Consider the following 26774-nt stretch of genomic DNA (forward strand, 5'->3'; position numbering starts at 1 on the left):
AAGCGGGACTTTCAATATTTGCCGTACAGCCTTTCATAGAACGTTGCAAAGCACGACAGTTGTGCAGTGAGCACGTGCAGGTAAGAGACAAAAATAAAGTTTTTTTTTAAATTAAGGCAGTAGCGGAGTCCACGTAGGCGCAGTAGGGTAACCGAGAGCAACCACAGGTGGGAGCCATTAAAAATGCGGCCGTATGTTGTCCGTGCGTTTCAACTAAGACAATCTGCGGGTTTCCATAGAGATGGAAGCCACAGCAGCAATTGTCTGCGCGGAAAATCTCATAATGAGAATCACGACAGACAAGAATTAGTAAAATCTCTACTGTGTCGACTTTAGAGCTAATAATAGGATTGCTATCAGTTTAAAGAAGCACTATTGTCATTGGGTCGTTATTTTTCTGTTAATTCTTATTAACTACACCACAAGTTTTATTTTGAGCGGCGTGCTATATTTCAACACAAGTTGAAAAACAGTGAGGCCGCGCTCTGACACATCAGTGAGCAAAAACAGCGAGTCCCGTTGAAGGCCATGCCCAGAAATATATGACAGGCTATTTTGCAGAAGGAGAATTCGGTCCGCTAGGATTTCGGATTACAATACGCTTTCGGGTCGGGAACAGTTGTCGCATACAGATGTACCCTACCACATTCTATGAATAACTAGCCGGAAACGTTGTCGCATACAGACGTACCCTACCACATTCTATGATTAACTAGCCCAATTAGATATAATATGCCCGAGCTTTTTTAAACGGTTTCGCGAAATGGCAGCATGTCTTTATCTGCACCCAGTGGATGAAGGTATCTCACACCGTACTGATGCGTTCTCGGGAACGATTCTGTTCCAGGTCGAGCTATCCCGGTTGCCAGTGCCCCAAGGGTGTGACTTCTGGTCGTCACGCCCCTGAGCCCATAAGAAGCTGCCTGGGAGCCCTAATGGACAGCTCCATGATCCGTTGAGGAAACGAACCGTGAGTATAGATCTGTTAGCACCCACTTATGTTCTCATTCCTCGTTACTTAGTCCTGCTAGTCAGTTTGTCTGTATAGACCCTTTTAGAGCAGTTCGTATGTAAAGGGCTTCAACGCGTTTGGTCTCCGGGTAGTTTTAATCTGTTGTCAGTCGCCGACTTGTAGCCCTTGCTCCTCACACGAACTCATGCTAGTTACCCTAAGGTAGCATGTTATGCTTGAATATGAGAACAACTTTTGCACACTGAAGGTACAGCTGCGAATTTTTATCGTCAGAGCAAAAACGAGTCGAAGATTCGAAACCATAGTTTAAGCAGAAGTCGTTTAGATGTCCTCCATAATCACTACAGCCTGGCAGGTGACGAGGTGAAGGATAACGCTTTGCGTGCAGCCCAACGGCACGTTTTGCGCACATATGCTGCTATACTAAGTTGAAGACAGGCTACTGAAACGAAACGCTGCGAGGTTTTGGTGTGTTGTTCACAGTCGAGCTTGGAATACCTCTCCAAGATCACTTTTTTCCTTGTCGGCAAGGTCACCTCACGCAGCTGTTGCACTTGGGGCCTCTTTCTGAAAGTGTCAGCAAAGTTGTGGCCTTGTCTAGGAATGCGTGGCTAATACTGGTCGCATTCATTTGTCCTCGTCGACTTGCCGCAAAGCATTATTCGGAAAATTCCGCGCCAAATTAAAATGCGTCAGACGCTCATTGCCGATGCTTTCGGAAGCTTTAATATGAATCGCCACTGTAAAGCCATTGTTCAGTATTCCTTTTCACATTGAAATATCCCTTGCCAATACAGCATTCACAGTTCTGTCCCGTAAGAAAGAGCAGATCAGAAGTAAAACGCGAAGCTAAGGTTTCGGCATATATCCCTGCCATGCAGTTCACTGCATTGGGTCAAGCGGTATCGTAGCGTGTTATTTCACTGCTTGAGTGCTCTTCTAAGCCGAGTAATTCGTTCACATTCAGGGTAACATTTATGGATGCAGGGATAGGCAAGAGTAATAATGCTGGGACGAAAGCTCGATAATTACAAATGACCCGACAGAAATTACACGATATTTATCGTCATGTAAACGTGACCTGCCCAATTGAAACCAGAACAAACCTACGTATATCTCACACCACGTACACTTTGTAGGCTGTCCCAGAATATGGTTGTGCCCTCCTAAAGACCACTCCACTTCTGGTTTTTCGCGTAGGTGTCTTGCGCTTGGTTCCATGTTTTCAGTCTTTGGGACGGCTGCTGTAGCCAAGTGTTTTTTGGCGCCTCGTACAAAGAGCTACACTTTTACACCGCACTGTGGGAGGGACGCTGCCAAACGACGAGAGCAGGACTGAGGATTCTATATGCCACTAATTCTACTTTTGTTCACTCAAACGTTGTGACCTCATTTGCGCAATGCCGTCGAGGATTGTACCGCCGAACCGTTAAGTATCATATGTGACTCCCATTTTCAGGCTTCACGTGTCTTGTAAAGCTGCCGGCCAACCAGTTCTTCAAAAATTTTTCCTGATGCTGCAAGAAATTTGTTGAAGCTTGGCTAGTGGCCTACTTCGCATACAATAAGGGACCCATTTTGTTACTCGACTATACTACATGTTAATAAAATAAAGAGAATTTCTGCAAGTCACTGTCATGTAGCAGCGATCACGGAGCTCTTTTATTGTCTATGCCGTCCCACCTATGGGAAGTTGCGGTGCTCAGGAGAGAAGAGTGAGGCTGTTCCTGCAAACCTAGGCATTCGTTGCTCAAACTGTCTTCAATAGGTTGGAAGATTAACGTCAACGATGATTTTTTTCATATGTCTTTCGCCGTCTCCGCTATAAACCAGGTTAGCGTGGTAAAGGTCTTATCCTATAGTGAACAAAGCTTGGCAAGTCGCTTTTTGTTATCCATAATAAAACAGGGAGAAAAATAATAGTTATGTTCCCGCTGTTTTAGTCTGGTCTTATGCTCAATCTTCGCTTGATAATGGGCTCTCTTTACTCCCAATCAGCGATACGCTACAATTGCTGCAACTGATTACCCCATTTCAAAAGCCCCCTCATTAAGCGGTCTGTATTCTAATATAGGAGTTGTGCTCTCTTGGCGGAGTAATTTTTCAATGGGACAGCGTTAAACACCCGGTTGTCTTGGAATTCCAGCATCGGTGTTTTGAGCAAAACATCACTAGGATGGCACTGACAGGTGTCATACAGCCGCAGCGACATGCCTGGGTCGTCGGCATTTTGCTATGAATGTGGTTGGTATGAGTTGGCCGTCCTGTCGGGTAGCTCCTTTGTGATGGGAATCGAACTCGGGACCTTTCGAACCTAGCGAATTCCTACGATTTGGCTCAAGCAGGATATTCAATCTTTGCCGTACAGCCTTTCACGAATTGTTGCAGCTTAGGACAGCACGTCAGTAAGTTTGTGCAGATTTATCATCATAATCATCTGCCTGACTATACCCACTGCAGGGCGAAGGCCTCCCCCATATTTCTCCAATTAACCCGGTTCTGTGCTAACTGCATCCACTTGCCCCTGCGAACTTATTAACCTCATCCGCTCACCTAACGTTCTGCCACCCCATGCTGCGCTTTCTTTTCCTTGGAATCCTGTTTGTTACTCTAAGCGATCATCGGTTATCCTCTCTTCGCACTACGTGTCCCGCCCATGCCCATTTCTTCTTGATTTCCTCTAGAATGTCAGTAACTTGAGTTATTTCGAGTTATTTCTCTGACCCAATCTGCACGCTTCCTATCTCTTAATGTTACCTCTACCATTTTTCGTTCCATAGCCCTCTGCGTTGTCCTCAACTTAAGTAGAACTCTCTTGGTTAGCCTCCGCGTTTCAGCCTCATAGGTGAGAACAGGTAAGATGCAACTGTTGTATACTTTCCTCTTGAGCGATGCCGGTAAGCTGCTAGTCATAATCTGCGAGTGCTCGCCAAATGCGCTCCATCCCAATCTTGTTCTTCTTATTTCTTTTTCATGGTCCGGATCTGCGGTTACTATCTGTCCTAAGTAGACATATTCGCCTACTACTTCATGTGCTTCGCTACCTAACGTAAACTGCTGTTCCTTCCCGAGGCTGTTGAGCATTACCTTAGTCTTCTGCATATTGATTTTCAGGCCTACCTTTCTACTTTTCCTGTCTAGGTCATCAATCATTATTTGCAGTTCATACCCCAGTCACTTAGGTTACTTAGCAAGGCAATGTCATCAGCAAATTGCAGATTACGGAGGTATTCTCCATCTACCATTATTCCTAACTGCTCCCATTCCAAGTCTCTGAATACTTCCTCTAAACAAGCTGTGAATAGTGCTGGGGAGATCGTGTCCGCTTGCCTAACAGCTTTCGTTTTTGGAACTTTGTTACTTTCTTTATGCAGAACTATGGTTACTCTGCAACCACTATATATATCTTCTAGCACTTTCACGTACGGCTCGTCTACCCCCTGATTTCGCAATGCCTGCATCACCGCCGAGGTTTCTACTGAGTCAAATGCTTTTTCGTAATCAATGAGTGTATATATAAGGGCTGGTTATATTCCGAGCATTTTTCTATCACCTGGTTGATCGTATGGATATGATCGATAGTAGAGTACCGTTTGCGAAAACCAGCTTGATCCTTTGCTTGATTGCAGTATAAGGTTGTCCTGATTCTATTAACAATCTATTCTATTAGCGAATCTATAAGCTGATTAGGGCAGAAGAGTTCAGGATCTCGCTACAGAATAGATATTCAGCTCTAACCAAAGATGGCGACCTTACCCTAGAAGCAATGAACAATAATTTCAGAGATATCATTACTGAGTGCGCTGCAGAAGTAGGCGGTAGGAGAGTTAGGATACCGGTAAGCTGTCTAAGGAGACGAAAAATTTGATTAATAAACGCCAGTGTATGAAAGCTTCCAATCGAACAGACCAGATAGAATTGGCCGAGATATCAAAGCTAATCAATAAGCGCAAGGTGGCCGATATAAGGAAGTATAACATGGAGAAAGTTGACCATGCTGTAAAGAATGGGGGAAGCCTTAAAGCGGTAATGAAGAAATTGGGCATATGCAAAAACCAGATATATGCGCTAAGGTACAAGGCGGGCAACGTCATCACGAATATGGACAAGATAGTGAATGTAGCCAAGGAGTTCTATACAGATCTCTACAGTAGCCATAGTAGTCAGGACCGTATTGCGGTAGGGAAAACCAATCCGACGTTCCACCACTGACGAAGGACGAGGTCAAGAAAGCATTAGAAACTATGAAAAGGGGGAAAGCAGCTAGAGAGGATCAGATAACTATAGATTTGTTGTTCAGATTAAAGACGTGCAAATTAAGGTATTTAAGGTTAACTCAGTAGCGCAGTCCATGTAGGCGAATGAGGAAACGAAAGGAATCGCAGACAGAAACAACTAACGTTGCCGCGTCATACCTTTAGCAGCTGAAGCGCCCCCGAATTTCCCCACGGATTTTGTTTGCAGGTAATGCCGGCAATAAACACGTCGTATCGAAGAGATGCGGGATTATTAGGAGCACCTTGGTTTGCTTAAGTGCGCTGAAATCGCAGCATACGCAGGCATATTCGTATTTCGCATCCGTCCAAATACAACTGTATCTTTCGGACCCATCCAGCAATCATGGGATGATCGGCGCAGTGGTGAAGCTTTTCATCTACCACAGTGGCGCACTGTATCGTTCTTAGCGTTCTCAAACTTTTGGAATGATCGACACTGCTTAGCTCCTGGCATGGTCTTGTACATGGTGGATGACGATTTTATTTGCAATATCCTCTGACTACTCGCATTATATAATAGGCTCATGCTTTGAGCATGCGTAACTATGTACTCTCCCTATAATCTTCGGCCAACAGTGATTCTTATCGCTTTTCTGTAAATATCTGTTTTCGTATAGGTATACTGCGTGACAATCGCTGGTATATTTCGGCTAATTGAAGCTTCAATAATACCACATTTTCAAGTGTCGGGCTGCTGCAGAGACAGCTGAAGCTTTGCTTCGATGGCTGAGGAAAGGACTTCCCTGTCAGGGTCCGCGGCGACCAATGAAAAGAAGGACAAGGATAAAGCTGCGCAGCCTGATATCCCGGCGCGAGTTCGGTCACCATAGAACGTGAGTACGTCTCAGTGTCGACCTTTGCCATAAAACGTTACCAATTAGTCTTCAGCGGATCGGGGCCATATCTCCATAAACTCATGCATTAGTAATAATGACAGCAACGCGTTTGGCTGCCGCGTTGCCGATGTCAGGAGAAAGAGTGCTCCCTTGCCATATATACAGGGAGTTACAAGGAAGACTAAGTAATTTAAAAAATTTGACTTTCAGAGGTACAATTACATTTGTTTCACGAAGTTATGAAGGGTCTGGGTAGGTTCTAGAAAACGGGTTAGATGTGCTCTTCACTGCAATAATTAACTAAAATTTGTTAATTATCTTTTTAAATATTGCAGTTGGGTGCATGATTCTAATTTGGAAATTGCAGAGAATCATGAGTCAACCCGATATCTATCGTTAGTTTATGAAAACTTTATTGTGCGGAGAACTGCAGCGCTCTGAAACTCAGCTCTCCAGACGCGCGCAATGGGCTCCGCTCGGCATCTGAGCGCCGCAAAGTCACGCCCCCGTGTTGACGTCACTTACAGTTATACACATCGCACGCGCGCCGCGCTTCATCTGTGGTTCGAAAGAAAAGTGGCTCGCCGCTGCTCCGCCCAAGATAACGCGCGGCTAGCCTGTGATTTGTACAACTGTGATTGACGTCAACGCAGGGCCGTGACTTTGCGGCACTCAGCTGCCGCGCGGAGCCCGTTGCGCGCGTCTGGAGAGCTGAGTTTCTGAGCGCTGCAGTTCTCCGCACAATAAAGGTTTCGTAATGTGGATTTAATAGCTGGTTCGAACGTCTAGCGCTGGCAGTAATTCGGGCACAGCAGGATCGAATTACCAGCCGCAGGGCATAGCTTCAGCTCGAGAGAGATGGGCGCCGGAGACAAGCGATGATGATGGGGATGCCGCAGCGTTGTTTGTTCTTTGTCTTCTTTACACTTCTCCCGCGTGATGAAGTCGCCATCCTGGCGACTCACGGAGAAGAGACGACCAGAGGGTTGTAATACGGCTTGAGGCGGCTAACGTGGACAACCTCACGGCCGCGGCGGCGGTGGTCGGAAGAAGGGGTGACTGCCTCGATGATGTAGTTAACAGGGGATGTGCGTTCCAAGACGCGATAAGGTCCGTGGTATTTCGTTTCTAGTTTGCTGGTGGCAGGAACGCATAGGCAAACGAAGCTATCGGCCAAGAACGTTGCAGCAGGCGTATCGCTATCATGCTGGTCTTTGCGATAGCCTTGAGTGTTGGAGGTAAACGTGCGAGCTAGCTGACGGCATTCCTCGGCCTTCTGTACAATATCGGACAAAGCACTGTACTCAGAGGCATCTGGATTGTATGGCAAAATTGTGTCCAGAGTACAAGATGGTTCACGGCCGTATAAGAGAAAGAAGGGCGAAAAACCAGTTGTTGCTTGGGTGGCAGTGTTGAACGTGAACGTTACGAATTGCAGTACCTGGTCCCAGTTGGAGCTCCCACATTCAGATGTAACATACATTGCGAGCATGTCCCCAAGCGTACGGTTGAAACGCTCCGTGAGGCCGTTGGTTTGCGGGTGATACGCGGTTGTACCCTACTGAAAAAACTGTATGTGAGCTGTACAAGAAAGTGTGAGAGTAAATGAGAATTTATAAGAATATGTGAGTTCTTGGGAGATTAAACGTGGATTTATGAGGGCACGTAGAGCCACTGTGCAGGAACGCATGAGATTGTACAAGTTCTTGTGTGTTTGAATGAGCCCATGAGCGAGCTCACAGAAGCACGCACAGCCACTGTGCAAGGTTGAATGAGAATGAGCTGGTCACGTATTTGTGCGAGCTTGTAGAAGCACATGGAGCCAGTGCGTGAACAGATGCTCTAAGAGAGCATGCAAACTACGTGGCCATGTACATGCTTGCATGCTACAAAATTAGTCATTGAGACTGTGTAGGTCCTTCCAATATGAAAGAGGTCAAAGTTAGAGCTTTCATATAATGATTACTTCATGATTATTTGCGACAGGTACACTTTTTCATATTTCACAATTTTGGTCTTGGCTTGCAGCACATTTTCAACATTAGTAGAAAAGTGCTTGCTTCCTTTCATTATGCAGAAATCTTTATATGACAACATGCACGCTGAGCAACAACTACTCGATATATCAAGCTCACTGTAAAACAATGTCAAAAGCGAGATACTTCAACTAGATCTAATAGCATCATTTGCTTCTCTTTCAACCATTCGTTTCTGAAAGTTGGACGGAGCCATAGATGCACGACAAAGGCTGTGTGCACAACATTGATGTGTTGCCTGCCAAGTAGATAGCAGTCAAACTGGCGATCAAAATCTCCCTTACATTGTATTTTGCATATGAATGGAGGCAACTCACTATAACTGCACACTATTACCACCATTAGGCATCATAAGTTTGTATGAAGAACTGGCTTGGAGTTTCATCTGTAGAAGGAAAAGTAAATGTGATAGCAGAAATGTGAAAGCCAACTCCAGTACTAAACTTCACGAGCTCATATTCACTTGTAAAGACCACAGAAAGACAATTCTCAAACGACTGAACAGCACTAACCGATGGGATGGGAGAGAAGATGACAACAATTCTGCTTCTTTATCTCCCTTACTATCTTAGAGCACTGTTCACTCAATCGACTCATTATAACCAACCAGCCTGGCTCTCTTTTTCAGCACAAGGATAGGCTGAGCAAAACAGCTCCTACAGCCTTTTGAGTTTTGACTTGCACATCTACACCTATATACACCATTTTTAAGTTTCCTGAGACTATAGCAAAAATTTGCTGAACTGCACTACTCTGAATTGAAGCTTTCTGCTGCGTAATGACACTTGCAAATGTTGTCCGTCTCAATGTCAAATAAGAAGAAAAAAAAGAAAGGATTGAATCGGTGATCTTAGACTAATGAAGAGATACACAAATCCTAGTACTTTATGAGAGGTGATACCAACAGTATGTGTTGCATCTTGAAGCTATGCACACTATACACATATATGCTGAATCATCATATTGCAAGGAAATGTATTTTAGATGGCATATTTTTCAGTGTAACTGTAGGCTGCGTCACGCGAGATGCATTGAGGAAAGCTGCACGTGCAACTCCACGAATATATGTTGTGCAGTTTCCCCCAGCAGTGCATAATCATTATGCTGCATGGAAAGAGCAGCTTGATTGCTTTAGCTTCTTTACTGTATGCTGTAGGCCACAGAGATAAGTTGAAATATTTGTATGGTCAGTTTCTCAATTGAAGTAAAGAGCGTGCAAACACCCCACACTGCCTTCACTTGAAGCTTGACCGGTAAGCTATTTTTGCATATCGCATATCTTTCCTGATTGAGAGTTCAGGTTTTCACCCCACTGTCCTTGCTTTTGCTATAAGCTACAGGCATTAAAAAATTTCGTCACCATTTAAGAGTTAAACACTGAAGTAGTGAGGCACATATCACAGAATAAATGATAGCTCTCAGGTGACCAGTTGGAGCTGACAGCCATAGATGTGGCGCCCATAAAGGAACAGCGGGCGAGCCGAATTGGGCTCGCCCACTGTTTTTTATGAGCGAGCACAATTCAGCATCTTCTGTTTCCAAACAAGTCACTTGATCTGTAAAACGCCGTATAGTCTTTCAATATTAACAAACACACAATTGCCACTGTAACTTTATGAACAGGAGTTTTCGCAAGGAACTTGGCAATGAATTTTGGCCAAAGGTCCGATTCGCCGAACCACAGACCGCGGTCAACCTAACATCCATGACAAGCAAAGCACGCAGTTAGTTTGTCCAGCATCGCGAGAAAAGAAGCGAAACTCACGGTGGTCTTTCGCTAGCACTGCTAATTTTTGAATGTACAAACTACAGGCGCGTATACACGACAAACATGCAGCGTTAGCGCGTAGACGCCCGACATCGTGCTTGCCACTGTTCGGCGAGCAGCAAAGTCGTTAGGTCAGCGACTTCCGAAACCGAAACAAGTCGAAACCAGACGAGGCAGCCGAAGCGGATCGAAGTGCTAGCCGTAGCCATTATGAGTTGGCGGCGTCGCGCCTTTTTCTCTTGTGTGCTGTTGAGGCGCCTTGCTGCTGGCGGCTTCATTATTTCGAGATATACGAGGCACAGAGCGCAGCAAAATAGCTTGTGCGATGTGCAGAAGCGTGGTAAGGTTGTGTGCATACCTGTGCAAAAAGTGTGCTCGCGTGCCCGACAGGTAGTGCGTTTCCTTTGTGCGCTCTCACTGCAAACACTACGCTGACGACGGGACTATTGGAGGGCGGCCACCACCCGGCATACATTTGACATCTCGGAGGTAAGTTAATTTCCATCTTCCCTGTACATTCTCCTAAAAACTTTGCGCAGAACTGATGATGCATGCCAACACAGCGCTAGTTCGTAAACATCAAGACGCGCATGTCATTATAACATACGGTAGTTTGCTTTTGACGAGGGAAGGGTGAATGCGTTTGCAGTGTCTAGGAAAAGAGACAGTTAGTGCCAGGGGCTGCACGCTCACAGTAGAATATGCCGTACAAATCATCACTCGTAAGACCATTGCGGGGTGCACGATGCTGGCGCCTACTGCAATTCAGCCTTCGGCAAGAATTTAGAATGGGCCAGTTCCAAGTGCCTCGACCCGGGCCTTATGTTGCGCTGCAGTTGAAGATCCGGCGCTTGTGCAGTTGCAACTACACGGATTGAATAAGCGGTAAAACCTACCTGCGTTACAACACGGCTAGATCATTATTCTTATGTTCCATAAATATTGCGGATTACGAGATATGGAGCCGGCGAACATGCGACGGCAGTATGATTCAGCAGCAACCGTACTTAAACTCCATTGTCGAGCCTTGGGTAGTAGAAGGGGAAAAAAAAGTTTTGAGCTATTTTGAAATTTTTCGCCTGCATTGGGCTTGATATTTTCTTTTTCATACTTTGGTCGTGACTGAAGTAATCCCCAAAAACTACTAAGCGCATATAAATGACAGACACCAAACTCAGACCTTCAGTCCAGAAATGTCAGTAAGGTGTAAAGGTAATTATGCATTCAACAGTACCAATAGTATTGATTTTCTTGTTTAATTATTTACAAATGAAGCGAAAAAAAATCTGACTTAGTGCTGAGATGCCCCATTGGCATCTTCTCTAATATGAAATGTGAATCAAAATGTGCAGTTTTTCCGTACTCAGTATACCACTGATTCATCACAGATGTGAGGATATGAAATTCATGCAAGTTTCAAAATGAAGAGTGCATGCAGAATTCCAAGCAAAACAAGCCTTTGCTTAAAGTATCATTCAGTTGTGGTGTTTTTCTTTAAATTTATGCATGTTTTGTAGAAGCAACGGTAGATGTTGATATGGAATTAGTGTTGTGTCTGGATCTAGGTTATGAATGGCTACCACATTTATGAATTGCTTGGTTGCCACATGCACTTCCAGACATTGTTTGAACAGTCACATCACATTCTGCATTTGGCTTCTTTTTACTTTTTTGCATGGAACTGTTTCCACTTTAGCGTGTGTAGCCTTTCACAATTCATAATTGATCGGGTGAGCATGTTTTGGCATGATAGAAGGTTTGGAAGTTCGAGAGCATTGGCCCTTCATGATGCACAAGGGGCAGACTGCTTACTGCACTGGTACCACTATCTTCCTAGATTCCTAGATATCACTCATATTTCTATACAGAATACATATTTTCAGAAATCCATATTTCTTGTCCGACTCTTCACATGCTTCAGTTGACATAATGGGAGCTAGGGACGAACTTTTGCCTTTCTTGGTACACTGCTCCTATTTCGTTTAAAGAGCCGCCACATTTTCTGTAACCCGAGTTGGGGTGCAAACACTGCATGTTCATAGGGTGGTCAGGGAGCAAACTTGGTGGCACTGTGAAGGCCATGAACAATATGCTGATGATAGGCTACCTTTAAACTGACTGGCTTGCATTTCTCGGTGTGTTTTGTATGTTCGAGGGTTCCATAAGCTGCCACATATATTGCTTTGATTTGATGTTGAGGTGACTGGCATGATTAAAAAGTCAATGTGGTGATCGAAGTCTTCAGAACATTCAGAACATGCTGGGATTGTACTCCTGGCTTAAGTTGCAGACATTGTTTGCTGGTTATACCTTTAAGAGGAAATCTAGTAGATAAAGCTATGGGCAGAGTGCTTGCTTGGTATTCCAACCTAACCACCCAAACGTTACTGTTTACTGGAAACAGATTGTTCAAGCTTCCAGCCTTCCACTTGTTTACTCGTACATTGCAGTGAAGCGCATTTACGCCTTGGCACATGGCAGGCTCAGGGGCTCGTTCATTGCCACTGTACTAGGTTAGACCTCCAGTTAACTCGAAATGCCTTTTGCCATTGCCATGAAATAGTGTTTAAAAGGAGGTTCGATGACAGAAATACTGTTTGCTCTCTTAGTAGGCAAAGAAGAGTTAGCATAACATTTCTTTCGAGTTACATTACCTGGCATCTCTAGATGCGCGTTGTGCCTGCTATGGGCACTGAATTCTTAGTGTGTGATCAGAGGTTCCTGCAGAATCGCAGACTTTCATAATGCTACTTAAATTATGAGCAGATCGAGGTGATAGATGACAAGATTTACTAATGGTCAATTCCAATCACAGGGTTTAGTGACTTGCAGAACTATATTTTCTGCTCTTTTTGGAGTAACTGTATTCCAAATGTAGATCCGGAACACAGGTCCCATCTTCCCAATGCAGATGGGGAGCGATTGCTGAGCCAAGATCGGTCCCTGGAGCAGTGGATTGCTCTTCCGAAATCAACAGAACCAGCTAGAAGTTTGCTTGAGTATTTGTTCAGCTGCACCTTCTTTTCCAGTAGCATGCTCTGCTGTGCTGACTGTGCCCTCTGTGCTCCATAATAGATGATCATTACTTGCCACTGCTATGAATGCAAATTGCTGTCATGAACTAGTGCTTACTCTTGAGGACAGCAAGTCTAAGAGTAGCAGTATTATGCAATAATCTTTTTTAAAGACCTCAGCTCGGAGTGTGACTAGAAGATTTTGTGCGGAAATCATCTTTATGTGCTATTCATGATCTTAAAGCCATTCCTGAACTCTGAAACAGTGAAAATGGTGAACTGCGACTTCCTTTTATTTGAGAATAGTGCCAAAGAAATTTTACCTTGCTTGCCCGCACTCGGCTATACGAAAGAATGGCATAAACTGTTGATGTCAATGCCATCCCAAGAAGCAGCGGGAGAAATGCAGACCTATTACAGGTTTAAAAACAGCTGGCACGGGTAGACGAAGCACGGGCTAGCACACAGAATAACAGGCAATTCTTCTGTCAGTTCATGGGCACCACCTACTTGCGCTGGCATGAGTTCCAAACGCAATCGGGACACAATCTGTACTGGATGCAGGTGCTCTTTTGAGGAGCAGGCAGACCACTTCACTTCTGGGATTGTAATTCACTGTATGTGCAGAAGAAAAGCAGGTGAACGTGTCTCTGCTGGCATATGTCGCATTGCCTGCTGTCATCCTTTTTACTTTCAATATGTGCTAATGACAGGAATGCTCATAGCACAAGTAGAGTGAAGACACTGATCTGCGCCATTAGAAATGCTGAGATGTTAGCATGGGCAAACATCTCTTTGCATCACCGCGAAGTTTGCTAAGGCTCAGTTCAATGTACGAGCAAGCTAATACAATGCGGGCGTATTTCAGACAGCTCTTTAGCTATGGGCCTACGCAACTGCTGCCATACCTTTAATGAGAACTCTTGACTAAAAAGGCAACATTTTACAAAGAGCAAAGTAAATGATAAGAAGGACTTTTTTTTTCATTTAACAAAGCTGGTGGTCACAGTGAAGAACTCATGCCACGATTGTTAATATGCCACTACTGCCCCATTTGTAAAGCAAGCATATTGAAATTCTCGAATGAGCATGGTTACAGTCGTGAGCAGCTCTGTTAGATGTATGTTCATAAGGGTAGCATATTGTTTCATTGTTCAAAAGAATTCTAAACGATAGGTGGTTTGGAACTTAAAGGAGAAAGAACAGAGAAGCTGGCTGTAGAGGCAGAAATACTGCAAATGGTGGGTGGTGGACAGGTGCCAAGCTGTCGTGATCTGCACTTTGCAAGGAGCCTCATGCTACTCATTAGCCGCAGCTTGGCCATACCCAGCTTATATAAGCTTGGCTTCTACAAAACATGCCTGCAAATGTAACCCTCTTCAAGGCTGCCTGCACCCTACTGTGGTGGTTTCAGTGTTTAGGGCATTTGACTCGTGAGCTGGGTGACGCGGGCTCGGTCCGAGCCGGAGTGGTTACATTTCGGTGGTAGCAAAACGCTAAGTCCCCATGTGCTGTACAGCGTCAGTGCACATTGAAGAAGTGCAGATAGTCAAAATTATCCAGAGCTACCTACTATTGCTGACCCTCATTGTCTAAGTTTCTTTGGCATGTTGAACCCTGTCATAAAATCAAGGTTGCCTACTGTTAGCGTTAGTAGATGACCTTCGTAATGCCGCAAAGTCTGCCCCTCACCACTCTCCGAAATTTCGTTGTTTGCAACTCAACTCAGGTTACTTACAGTTTGATGACCCCTTTTTCTGAAACACTAGCAGTTGACGAACTCACTCCCATGCAGTTAACTCTGAGAAAAGTGCTGATTTGGTCATAAACATTTTTTTTTCATGAGAATTTGGTCAGTCATATGACCATTGAAAAGTCATCTGTTGATATGTTCATGTGACAAGCTAGGTAGCTTTATAGATGGCTTGGATATATCAGAAATGCTATGATGGTGAACTATGCTTAGTGTCTGCAGTACCTTCATAATGAACGTGGTGAATGCAGATGATATTTTGCTCCACTTTTATTTCACCAGTGGGTGCCTGGTGAGTTGTCAGTGCGAGCTATTGATAGTTTCACTTTCTTCATGCAGTTTACATAGCTGTGGAATCCTCACAATAGCAGAAGTATTATATTTATGGTTCACTAACTACTGTTTTTTTAATATAAAATAATTAAATGCGCCGTCAGCAACCCTGGAGTGCAGCGTGCTATTTACCTGGACACCACAGATATTTTAATCATGCCATACTCCTTTGTTACTTTCAGTTTTCAGTTCTACAAGTCTTGATCACGGTAGCACATCACTATACTCGGGGATAACTGTGGCTATGCAGCTGAAGTTAGGCAGAAAGGAAGAGGCAACATACCTCTTTCCCCTTGCCATGTAGAGTGGGTTACTTCAGCCCTAGTGACCTTGCATTAACTCTCCAACTTCCTCCCTTCACTTCAGCCCAGTACACTCCTAGCCCAAATAGTGAGCAAACCACTCTTCACGGCAAGGGGACAGAAACTTTTCTCCTTTTCTTTCGTACCTAGACTCGGCTGCATAGCCCCAAAACATTGTCCCCATGTACAGCAAGACTCAATGCCACATTTCTTCTCAGTGTCAGAGCACCCTCTGCTTGCTCTGTACCACCCTTGCAGCAGCCCAGTGTTTTGTTTACCACAGAAAATCATGTCTGTGCAAGCTGTGTTGGCATGGAGAGCTGCATATCTGAGCCAACTTTCATGCTTTATGATGCGGCTCTCATTGATTGGCTTTAAGTTCCATGAAACATGGTCATGTGTGTTGATTAGTGTCACATGAAGTAAAATTTCACTGACTAAAATACAATCATAAGGATGTAATTTGGGTGAGTTGGTAAGGTGTCATCTTGAAAGTAGCAGCACGAAAAAACAAGGACGTGAAAAGAAGCAAGCAGATGCTAACTCGCAACTAATGTTTATTGATGCAAATAAGAAATATATAATGCCAAGCAACATTGCAAACCGCTCAATCACCAATAAGCATACAGCAAAACATGAATCACTAAAACTTCCGAACGGTTCCATTTGAGTAGATATAGGTAGAGGTCAACTTGGCTGTGCATTGTAACAATGCACTGGTTGCTTTCAGTTTCTTTCTGCTGTGCACATTCTGGCTGTCATTCATTGCAAATCAGCTGGGAAATCATTGAAGTTAGACATATTTTACAACTAGGTAATGAATGTGTTAGTGAGCCATCCATCATGTTACCATGCAGTGAGTTGGGTTATCTAGATAGGGAACTGTTCTTAAATTTTAGTGATTCATGTCTTGCTTTTTGCTTATCAGTGATTAAGTGGTTTGCGTTGTTGCTCGTCTTCTTTATATATTTCATGTGTGCTTCAATAAACATTAGTTGTAAGCTAGTGCCCGTATTGTCTCCTTTCATACCCTTGTTTTTTTTTGCTGCTTCTTTCAAGCTAAAATACAATCTTTGCTACTTCGGTCATAAAATAAATTTTAATGAAGTTCCACATCTCTTAGAAAAGTAGTATTGTAGTTGCAGGCATGTATTAGGCCCTGCAGTACCAATTAAGGTGCTCGCTCGATGTAAAGCATAAAGAAAGGGAGGGCTTGTCTGATCTCGAACCTAGTGGGAACTGGTGGATTATGGATAAGCTGTTAAAATGCACTTGCAGGTAAAGTAAAGTAAATGCTTTTTTATTTGTAACTAGGGGCACTGTGATGCCTGACTTGCTCTTTTGCCAGGCTGGCGACCAGATGGAGTGAAAGGAGTTATTTTATTTCACTGTTGGTATGTCTCGGGTGATGTCAACATTGTTTCTTCTGTGGCATTGTAGGCAATCGCCCTTCAACTAATTGAATACCAAAGTAAAATTTTGAATTAAAAAAATAATAACTCAAGAATATTTAGCAGGCAGAGGCAAATTTCATGCAGTGCAATGATGCACCAGCATGTCGTGCATCATTTCAAGAAAAAAAAACAGTATTGCGGTGTTCCTACTCTGTGCCTTTATTTCTTGCTCACAAAGCCTCTGCATGTACGTGTTGCACCATATTACGTTTTCACTAATTTGTTGGGTCATGGTACTTTTTACCTTGCAGCAAGTTCCATGTGGCTTCCTAAGCAATGGCTCCTTCAAGCTCTATACCCTTTGCCGGAATTGTGCTGTGCTGTGGTGGGCAAGAAGCAGGACATTGATGTAAGTACTGAAGACATCTTTCAGTATGTGTAGTTTTTTATTTGCCTAACCCACTACTGCATTTGTGACCCCTCATGTTTATTTTGACATTTAGGTTTCTTCAGTGTTTTCTTTGCTTGCTGCCGTTGCTTATTGGCTATGACATTTGGCTGTTGAGTTGAGAATGCAGAGTGGAATGGTGCCTGTGGCCTGTTGATATCGGCAAAATGCAAATTTGCCTGCCCACATTTGGTGCCACTGCATAGCTTGAAGAACTTTTGTGGAAGAGGGCTCTGGAAATTAACCCAGAGCCCTCCTTCATGATGTCTCTCATAGCTCATGTTCAGCTTTAGAGTAATAAAAGGACATTGAGGACAAGCTGAAGCTGTCTTTTATTATAAATTACTGCATTCTATCCACTAAAGTGCTACTTACTGAAAATGCGAGCTTACTTTAAGATGGGAAAAGCCAGAAGTTTTGAAACAGATGTCATTACCAGCGGATTTCATAAGTTCTACATGATGCATCCATACTTTATTGGGCACAGGCCCCAGAGGCTGGGCTGGTAAGCCATTCCCTTCAATATGATGATCATGGAGTGTGGTTTACACAGGCCTTTGATATCATTGAGTACCCTTGGTTTTCAGGAACTATTTCAAGGAGCTTTGGAACTCCTGAAATTATTTGCTTCTTAAAATTCTCAAAAAAATTGCATGGTTTTTCTCTAAAAGCGAGCCTACATGAAAACTAAAAGTGCACTTCAGAGGGAACAATCGAAGAGAGCATGAGCCTATATAATATAAACCCAAAGTGACAGCTTGGCATGCGTCCAGACCATGGTTACAGGTGGCTCTCTTTTTCGCAGTTGCCACCTCTCTTGTCCCTATTTAATTTTTTTTCAGCATGTTTGTCTTTGTTGTCCTAAATTTCACACATTTATGCAAAACTGCTGTGAATAAATTTTTCTCAAATTGGAACTCCTTGAAGACCTTTCTGGAGGGTTATTTTTCTGGTCTTCCAGTCTTCAACTCGACCCGTTGATGGCTGCTTTCTTATAAATCAGCTCTGACAAATTTCCTCTCTAAAAGGCCCCCCTGCACTTTTTTGGTAGCTAAACTGAGTGCGAATATAATTTGTATGTAAAGTGAAAAGAGAAAACAGGGGAGTGTTATTGATAATACTATGCCATATGTAATCATAGACCATGAATGAAGTATGGGATTTTTCTGGCAGAATATTTCTGCAATGCTTCTCTGCTCAGCGCGAACCCCTTCACTGTGGCGGCCAAACCTGTTTTGGGGGCAGAAATAGGTGGCTGCCAGGAGACATTTCTTGTGACAATGACCACATCCATTACCTGCTCCACTCAGTAACAAAATTCATAACCCCCCCCCACTTCCGCCCTTCTGGTTTTCAATAGTGAAGGCATGCTCCTCGTCAGATTCATGCATAACATGAGGTTTGATACAGAAATATTCAGCATTGCACCCAACTTCTGCCCCAAAGGTAATTGGGAGGATATTTTTGCATGTCTTCAGTGCACAATCACGTGATACATCAGTGACATAGGCTATGTGTTACGTACACATATCTTGTGGAGTTTGTATTCTTTTTTCCCTGAGAGAGAAGCGCTGCTCAGTCAAAAAGCATGATGCAAGGGAATTTAGAGTGAGCGCCGATTCTGTGCGTTTGCTATCTTTTGCTTAGCTTTCATTCTTTTTCTTCCGGTGGTTTAGTGGGGTTGGTGGTAATCGAGCAATGCAAGGACACGGAGTCAAGAGTCTGCTTCTTCACAGTGCGCTGCAGGGATTGTGCATTTGTTTTGCTCATTGTAATGAAAACATGCAAGGCTAGTGCATGAGTTACTTGCACACACAAACGCCACACACATGCTGTTTTGCAGTGGCAGAAAAGAAAACTGTCAAGACTGAGAGCATGTTCTAAGGGCACATAAACGTTGGTGTTTGAAGTTAAGCTGTAAATTCATAAAAGATGTGGCTTAGCTTATGAACCAACAATTTTCCGGCACTATCGTTTCACACAGCGGGTTTAACTTAAGGTACAAAGGTGGCCGATCGAGCCCTGTGCTCTAACGCGCTGTGCACAGAAGCAATCAAATCTTGAGCGCTCCCTATACTGCTGCTCAGGTCAAAGCAACCCAAACCTTGTTGAAACAAAAGTGACGTGGCTATGTCACTCCTGCATGCATGGGCTTTTTTTTTCATTCTACTGGGAGGGAGTGAGAAAAGGGTTGCCTGGTCTGTGCGGGAAGGACGCAAGGGTGCTGGGATGTTGGCCGTCCTTTAAAATGAGTGGCGGGTGGGAAGGGGGAGTGGAGGTAATGGGAGGGGAGTCTAGCTGTCCTGCGAGCTAAACGCGCAGCAGTATGCATGCTTTCTTTTTTATTTATTTAGCAGTGCGGAAAAAATGAATGAATCGAGGGGGGGGGGGGAGGGGGGAGGGCAGGCTGGCCAACGCAGGCAGCACGGTTTCAAGTGAGTGATCGCTTGGAGCTGCCTCGGCAAAGCACAGAGCAGTGTGCATGCTTGCTTTTTTTTTGTAGCACCGAAGGTTTGACTGCTTCTGTGTCCGCACATGGGCCGGTTTTGTACCTTGAGTTAAGCCCCCCATGTGATACAAGCCTGAGTCGCTTTGGGGCGTTAAACCCCATAAAGCAAACCTTATGTGAAACATCTTGTATAATTCCATTGCTTAATCCAAACGTCAAAGTTTACGTGCCCTTTAGAAGATGCTCTGTCTTGACAGAATTACTTTTTTTTGCGCCACTACAAAACTGCATGCGTATGGGCACGTATGGGCATGCGTGTGTGCAAATAACTCTCACTCTGGTACTCAATATATATGCAGCCCCGCACACGGCAAGTACTCTTGCACATTTTTTTTAGATTGCAGAAAGCAAACGCACCATCCCGGCGACATGCTGCGAAAAAACAGACTCACGACTCCAGAATCCCGCATCGCATTGCATACCAGCCGTTCCACCAAACTATCGGAAGAAGCAGAACGAAAACAAAAAATTGCAAACGCACAGAATCAGTGCGCACTACACTCCCGCGCATCGCGTCTTTTGACTGAGCAGCATGCCTCTGTAAAAAAAAAAAAATCTAGGAGATATGTGTATGTGACATATAGGCTACATCACCCATGTGTCACGTGACTGTGCACCCAAGATGTGCAAAAATATTCTCCCACAAGGATTTTGCTATATAATATAGGTCACGCATTGAGTTTTGCAAAGGGTCCAAGTAGGTCATTGTGCCCCTACTTTCACCCTGGCCAATTCAAGGGGTGAGAGGCACTTAAGAGCACAATTACCTACTATAATCTATATGATCCCGAATGGGCCAGGTGCAGCAGACAGCTTGTGAGATTGAGTATAGTGACAGGAAATCTTCACTTCATAAGAATATATTTACTTCAACTCCACGTAGCCCTGAATGCCTGCTTTTCATTTATTGGCAGTTATGTGACCTTGAGGGCTCATAGACTGGCACTCAACTTGTAAACACTTGACATCTTAACATTTGCTCTCTCTGTGGGCTTTGTTCTGCGGGTTTACAAGCTTTTTACTAAAGTGGATACAGTAAGTATGCACAGATCTGTTCTCTGAAGCATTGGCTGAGTGACAGCCCAGGTCAACCCTGGTTAACTTAGAACTTCTAGCACATTATTTTTTCTGGGTATGGCTTTGGCATCCCTCCTGACATCCCAGCTTCTGACACCAAGTATGCATAATCATGGTCTATCAATAACTCCAGTGCTGTAGTTGATCATCACATACTTCTGTGGTGCTGCACATTTTAAGTTGTTGCTGTATATGAGCAGTGTTTCATAACCTACTTAGTGCTGAGCTACGGTACAAATTTGAAGACTAATAGTTTGCTCTGCTTGGTGGCTTCCACAGACAAGGACACACTTGTGGGGAAGGCATGTTGCGTACATACCTGCAGCCAACCCTTCCGATTTTTTAGAAGACTTCAGATGTTTGACCAAACTTTCCGATTGCACGATCACTGCCCTAAATCTTCCGATTAGGGGCTTCTGCCTGCAAAGAATGGCTTTTGCGGAACCAGCACCGAGGAATCAGCAGCCGCATTATAATTTCGAGCATCTCCATCAGAGGCCACACTAGCACCATCGGCATCATTGGCTAAGCAGGAAATCAATCAAAGCAGACTTTAGCCGAGCAAGAGTAGGTGTCGCTGGCTGCGAAAACAGTTGGTGTACTGCGTTTCTTGTAGGCAGCGATGCACAGCTAATGCAGCCACAGTAGATATAGATGCTGTGCTGGCTTCGCTTTCGATCTCAGCTAAGGGCAGCCACTCAGTGTACTTGAGGTTAAAGGCTTTGCCCAAATGTCATGTTATCTGATCCTTCTTATTGAGCTCAGCCGCATGCCTTATGCTACTAAGCTGCTCTATGCTCAGCAATGGCGTGATTGCTCTTTTTTCGGAACCAACGCAGCCAACGACGGTCACGGATGAAATTACGTGTAAAAGGGCTAGTTATGGTTTTGCATTAAAAAATTTAAACAGCGCTCCGATGGTACTGAGAGAAAACTGGTGGTGGGTATGCAGGTCAGTTTTGCGTTGGCTATAGAGACGTAATGAGAACATTTGGTGGCAGCCTGCAGATATCTCGACGGACGCACACCTTTAGACATGCATTGCATGCTTGCTGCTGCATGTGTTTATGCTTAGGATGTTTAGATTAGGACGCATCAGACACTGCCTGAAAGTAGCAGCCGCCTCCCCCTTTTGTACACAAATGCTGCCTCCCCCCCCCCCCATTTTTGCAGTCTTCCCATTTTTGGTCTTAGCAAGTACGTATAAAGGAAGCTGGGGCCACTAGTAGCGCGATTGAGCCTTGTGAACAATGTCAACATCTGTGCTACAGGTATCAATGGCTTGCTTGTCACATCAGGGTACTATGTACTCTACGGACACACGGTGCTGTCAAAGCGGTTGGTTCACTTGTTCTGTGGAGAGATATTCACGGTAGGCAGAAGGCATGGCTTTTCAAGTGCAGTGATTATTGTGGCTCCAAGCTTTGTTTGGAAACTGAAATCAGCGAGTTGAATTTGTTGGTTTGGGTGTATATGTAGCGAAGAAGCACGCATATTTTCTTCCCTCTCCCCTGAGCCCTGCAAGCTTAAAGATCAAGTGTAGCGGCAACTTCAAATCAAATCTTAGTAAACAAATTTGGTCACAAAATTTCACAGCATTTCTCAATGCATATGTCATGTTCTACATGAACAATATCACAGCAGCAGCGACATTTTGCCTAACATTAAGCGTTTTCAGCTGTTTTTCACAACTGCCTTTTCATGCAGCCTGGGAATTGTTCTGTTAGCCTGTGAATATAGACTTTGCTTCTGAATGTTCAGAGGACTTGACATTAGGACATGAGTGTTTTGCGTGTGGAATAGTTAATTCAAATTTTACCCTTGTGGCCGAATTCAAAAACATGTCTCCACTCGATGCTACCTCAGCTCCATAAAGTGCAGAAAACAGTCTTTTCTCTACTTAAGGTTCAGTTCAGATTCTTGAATGCTTTTCAGCATTTCCTCCGACTTACCCTTCAGAAATATTTTTCCACTCCAGACAGCACAAGTGGCATACGGGGCAAGACTAATGGCGAATTCGAGTGGGAGAGCAGGCGCCCTCGAGAGCACTTCGAAAGTGCTCTCAGACAAGCGGGTGCCCTCCAGTGGTAGAGCAGGAGTAGAATCACTGGCTTCCAATGGTAGAGGAGGAGGTCTTTTCCTTTGCTGAGAGCACCTGAATGCACTCCCGGCTGCTCCCTCATCTAAAGGGAGTGTAGAGGAAGTCACATGACATAAAGCGGTGTATCCGCACAATCTTTTTTTCTTTTCTCGACTCGGTGAAGCTCTAAATGGCGGCTGCAAAGCATTGCTCAGGTTTGAGAGTCACTGCTGGCTTCGAAAGGGCCAAAGGAGGCAGATCGCCGCGCTGTGAGAACAAAGGCATGCAAAGCAGTTCTACATGGAGTGTTTGCTTCTCCTCGGGTTGCAACTGCTGCTACTGCGGGTAGGCGGAGAATGCTGGGGAGGGAAGTGCGGTCACAATGGTCGTGGCGTACTGCTCTCGACACGCAGAGAGTGTTCCCGTGGGAGGAAAATTACACCCTCGCTCGGCGTGCTCCTGTACTTCTCTGCACTGCTCGGAACCTCTGCTCTCGTCCCCCCAACCGAATAGGCCATAAGGCCAAAATTTGGCCCGGAAAGTGCATGCCACTACGTGTAACATGCTCATTTTCTAATGTCAAGTCCTTGTGAACAGCATCCACAAGCTGCCTCAAGAGTCACAGGCTAGTAGGCTGTGACGGCCGCTTTTCGATGGAGACTAAAAGCAAGGCGCCCATGTGCGGTGCGACATCAGTGCACGTTAAAGAACTCCAGGTGGTTGAAATTTCTGAAGTCCTCCACTACAGCATTTCTCATAGCCTGAGTTGCTTTTGGACGTTAAAAAAAAGTCAAAGCCTAGTAAAATATGTTTTGCAGACTGCATGAACAAGGCAGCTGTGAAAAATGGCTGAAAACAATTCACATCTACCAACATTCACTTCCAGTGACATATGGCTCATGTAGAACAGGATTTAGGCATTGAGAACTGTTCGAACTGCTGTGAACTCTAGTGACCTAGTTGCATATTTGCCCTCTGAGTGCTCAGCGGCGAGCGTTGAGCACATGTGAGGTTCAAAGAAGCATGTTATAGCATGCACCCAAGCCAACAAATTTGTCTTTCCAGAAGCAAATGCCGCTTCTGTTTCCAAGCAAGCTAGGAGCTTTAATTTTAAGCGCACTTGAAAAGCCATGCCTTCCACCAACTGCAAATATCTCCACAGCTAAAAAGACAGAATTGACCCCCCCCCCCCCTTCAGCACTGCATCTAGACATACAAGTATATTTGAGGCAATCAGAAAGCCATTGATGTGTGCAGCACAGGTGTTCCATGGCACAACTGCATCTCCAGTACCTCGCTGTCTTCCTATTTGCAATATGACATTCCCCACGATTGCACCACTGCACATGTTTCATTTGCTGTTAGCCATCAAATGCTTTCTGCAACTTGGTACTCGGCGTGCTCTGAAATGTTGCTAAGGTATCTGGTGATGACTTGAAATGTGTTTACACCACAGTAGCGTAATGCGATGATCAACTACAGCATTGAAATCTGCAACTGACGATAGTTATCCATGCTCAACGTCAGCCGCAGAAACTTAGGAGGCTTTTCTTGGTCGTACTTGAAACGATGTTTCAGTATTTTCGAGTCAGATTGAGGTTCTCGGAGCCAATGCTTCAGAGAGTGGGCCTGTGAATCCTTATTGTATCCACTTTCATGAAAGGCTTGGTATGCAGTAGAACGAAGTCTGCACAGTGTGTGAAAGCTGCGATGCCCCATGTTTGCAAGTGGAAGTCTAGGTGTTCCCGTGGTAGTGTCATTGCCACTTATAGATGCTCTGTTTTCTCATGCACTCGAGGAGCAATTCAAGTGGAGCTTCATTAAAAAAAAAAGGGCCTTGAGGACCGCTTGGAGTAAAGGTGTTAGTCAAGGCATGTTTGTGAATATCAGTTAACCTGATCCCTATGCACTGTTTCCACTGCCTCGGGTGGTTAGGGTATTTCTCGACCTTATTGGAAGGAAGGCTGAGGGGCCGTCATGAATCCTAACCAAGCTTTAAGTAAACTTGGGGAGAGTTGTGCCACTTCTACATGGCATTCTCGATCACCATTGGAAGATTCCATCATCTCACTAAGCTCTTGTACCCCGCTATTGCCATTGATAATTCGCTGCTGGGCTCAAGTAATACTCGTGCACTTTTGAAGATGTGTTATCAACTGTTTTTGTACAAGTTGCAATGATGATATACTTTCCATACTGTTCTGTGTGCAATTTTGTTTTCCTTCTATGATCATATATGTAGAATTGTATAATCTTTCATTTCAGGATTGGTTTTATTCCTAGCCCTCTGTGCTAAGCCATATCCTAGAATGCACAATTCTATTTCTCAAAGTCCATTTAAATCTCCAGTTCTGCACTGCTCTGTTCACTCTAGTTATTGTAGCTTTCCATGAAGCACTGCTCAGATGTCTTTGATTGATAGGATATGGTTCAAAGACCCTTGAAATATCTGTTCGACTAAGGTATTAGATTTTGTGATGGACTGATGCTGAACGCCTGTATTCTTGTGTCAGTTCGTCATATTTCTGTAGTTCAGAATCGAAACTTTTTGAATTGTTATCAATTAAAAATAGAGCACCTAATTACCCCTTTCTCAGAATGTTTTGTAAAGACAGCTGAATTTTAGGATTTTGTAATATAGTCCTGCTTTTTTTTTGCATTTTGCAGACGTCGCACAGTGAAAACCTGTATCCAAGCTCGAATCCAACAGGCCAAGAGCAGCTGAAGAAGGAAACCTGCATCCAAGCTCGAACCTGGTGGACCGAAAGCAGATGTTTTGTGACCACAGTGTATCAGCCAATAAAGCCAATCCAGGTGACCACATGTATCTTTTGGAAGCTTGCATTCTTTGCACTTGAGACTCATCTCATGGAGAGCATCATTTCTGCAAAACATTTTGTGTCATAACTGTAGCAAAAACTGATTGAGGCCTTGCACAAGGCCTAAAGCTGGCATATTAGTATTATGCACAACACAAACATGAGGTGTGATGTAGGAACCTTGCAACCATGCAGAGTATCACCATAGCATGGTAGTATTCCCATGCTGAATGTCTCATCGTCTGAGATCAGACTAATGTCTTGTACCTTCAGAGTGCACTCATTCCTTGCACTAAAGGCCCCAATATAGTCCGACGTTTTTGACGCGACTGGCTAAGTCTGCGACGTTAGCCACGGCACGTCGGCTACGACGGGCGCGTCAAAAAACTGCCGCTTCTACAGTCTGGCGCGGCTGGCGTGCCCGATGCCGCGGTGCGCATGCGCACAAGACGCCCTCGAGGGCTGGTATGTTTTCGGGGTTCATTTTCGAGCAGACGACAGGGCACCTACAGGGACCTGGCTGCAGCCTATCAAGGCACTAATTACTGTTGTGATCAAGGCGATGACGCGATGTGTTTACTGCGAATGTTCAAATGGCACAAGGCATTTACAGCCAGCCGTGGAGATGTCCAGCCCAGCAACGGCCTGAGCCCGCGCCGCCGACGGCTACAGACGGAACGATGATTGTATACGTGCGTGTTTTACTGAAAACTAATCAAAATTTAAGTATATGTACGATTACAGAGGAGTTGGCCGCAGTTCCGGTAGAATTCCATAAATTTCGCGAATTCCCTGGTTGTTGAGCCACTGACGTTCCGTGAGGCCAAATCGAGTACGGCCTTCGATTCCGGCGTGTACCGGTCACAACTCTATGCGAAGCCGCTTCCGCAGTTTTTGGTATTCTTCCTATGAATGTACTGCAGATAAGTGAAACAACACCATCGTTACACCACCTAGAGCAATGCATTAAAACGAGCATGGCACACGCACCGCAGCGAAGAACTCACAGCTGTGCCCAGCCGCACTACTGACAGTTTGCATCGCAGGCATTTTTCTTTCCTCTGAACGTCTCTGTATAGTCAATCCGCTTGGTATTATAGATGCAGGGCCGCCCTCGAATTCCTTCTAGCAGCTTTTCCGCAACAGTGTCTGAAA

General features: G+C 44.5%; 1 long non-coding RNA gene across 1 annotated transcript; it reads left to right on the forward strand.

The window, feature by feature from the left end:
* Nucleotides 1-16879: 16879 nt before the first annotated feature.
* On the forward strand, nucleotides 16880-25627 carry LOC146183729 (uncharacterized). Its single transcript, XR_014708504.1, has 2 exons — nucleotides 16880-17095; nucleotides 25468-25627. It is a non-coding gene; the product is annotated as an uncharacterized LOC146183729 (long non-coding RNA).
* Nucleotides 25628-26774: the final 1147 nt, after the last annotated feature.

Source organism: Amblyomma maculatum, chromosome 7 (genome assembly GCF_055883805.1).
Source record: "Amblyomma maculatum isolate TAMU_Amacu chromosome 7, ASM5588380v1, whole genome shotgun sequence".
In the NCBI taxonomy this organism is placed as follows: Eukaryota; Metazoa; Arthropoda; class Arachnida; order Ixodida; family Ixodidae; genus Amblyomma; species Amblyomma maculatum.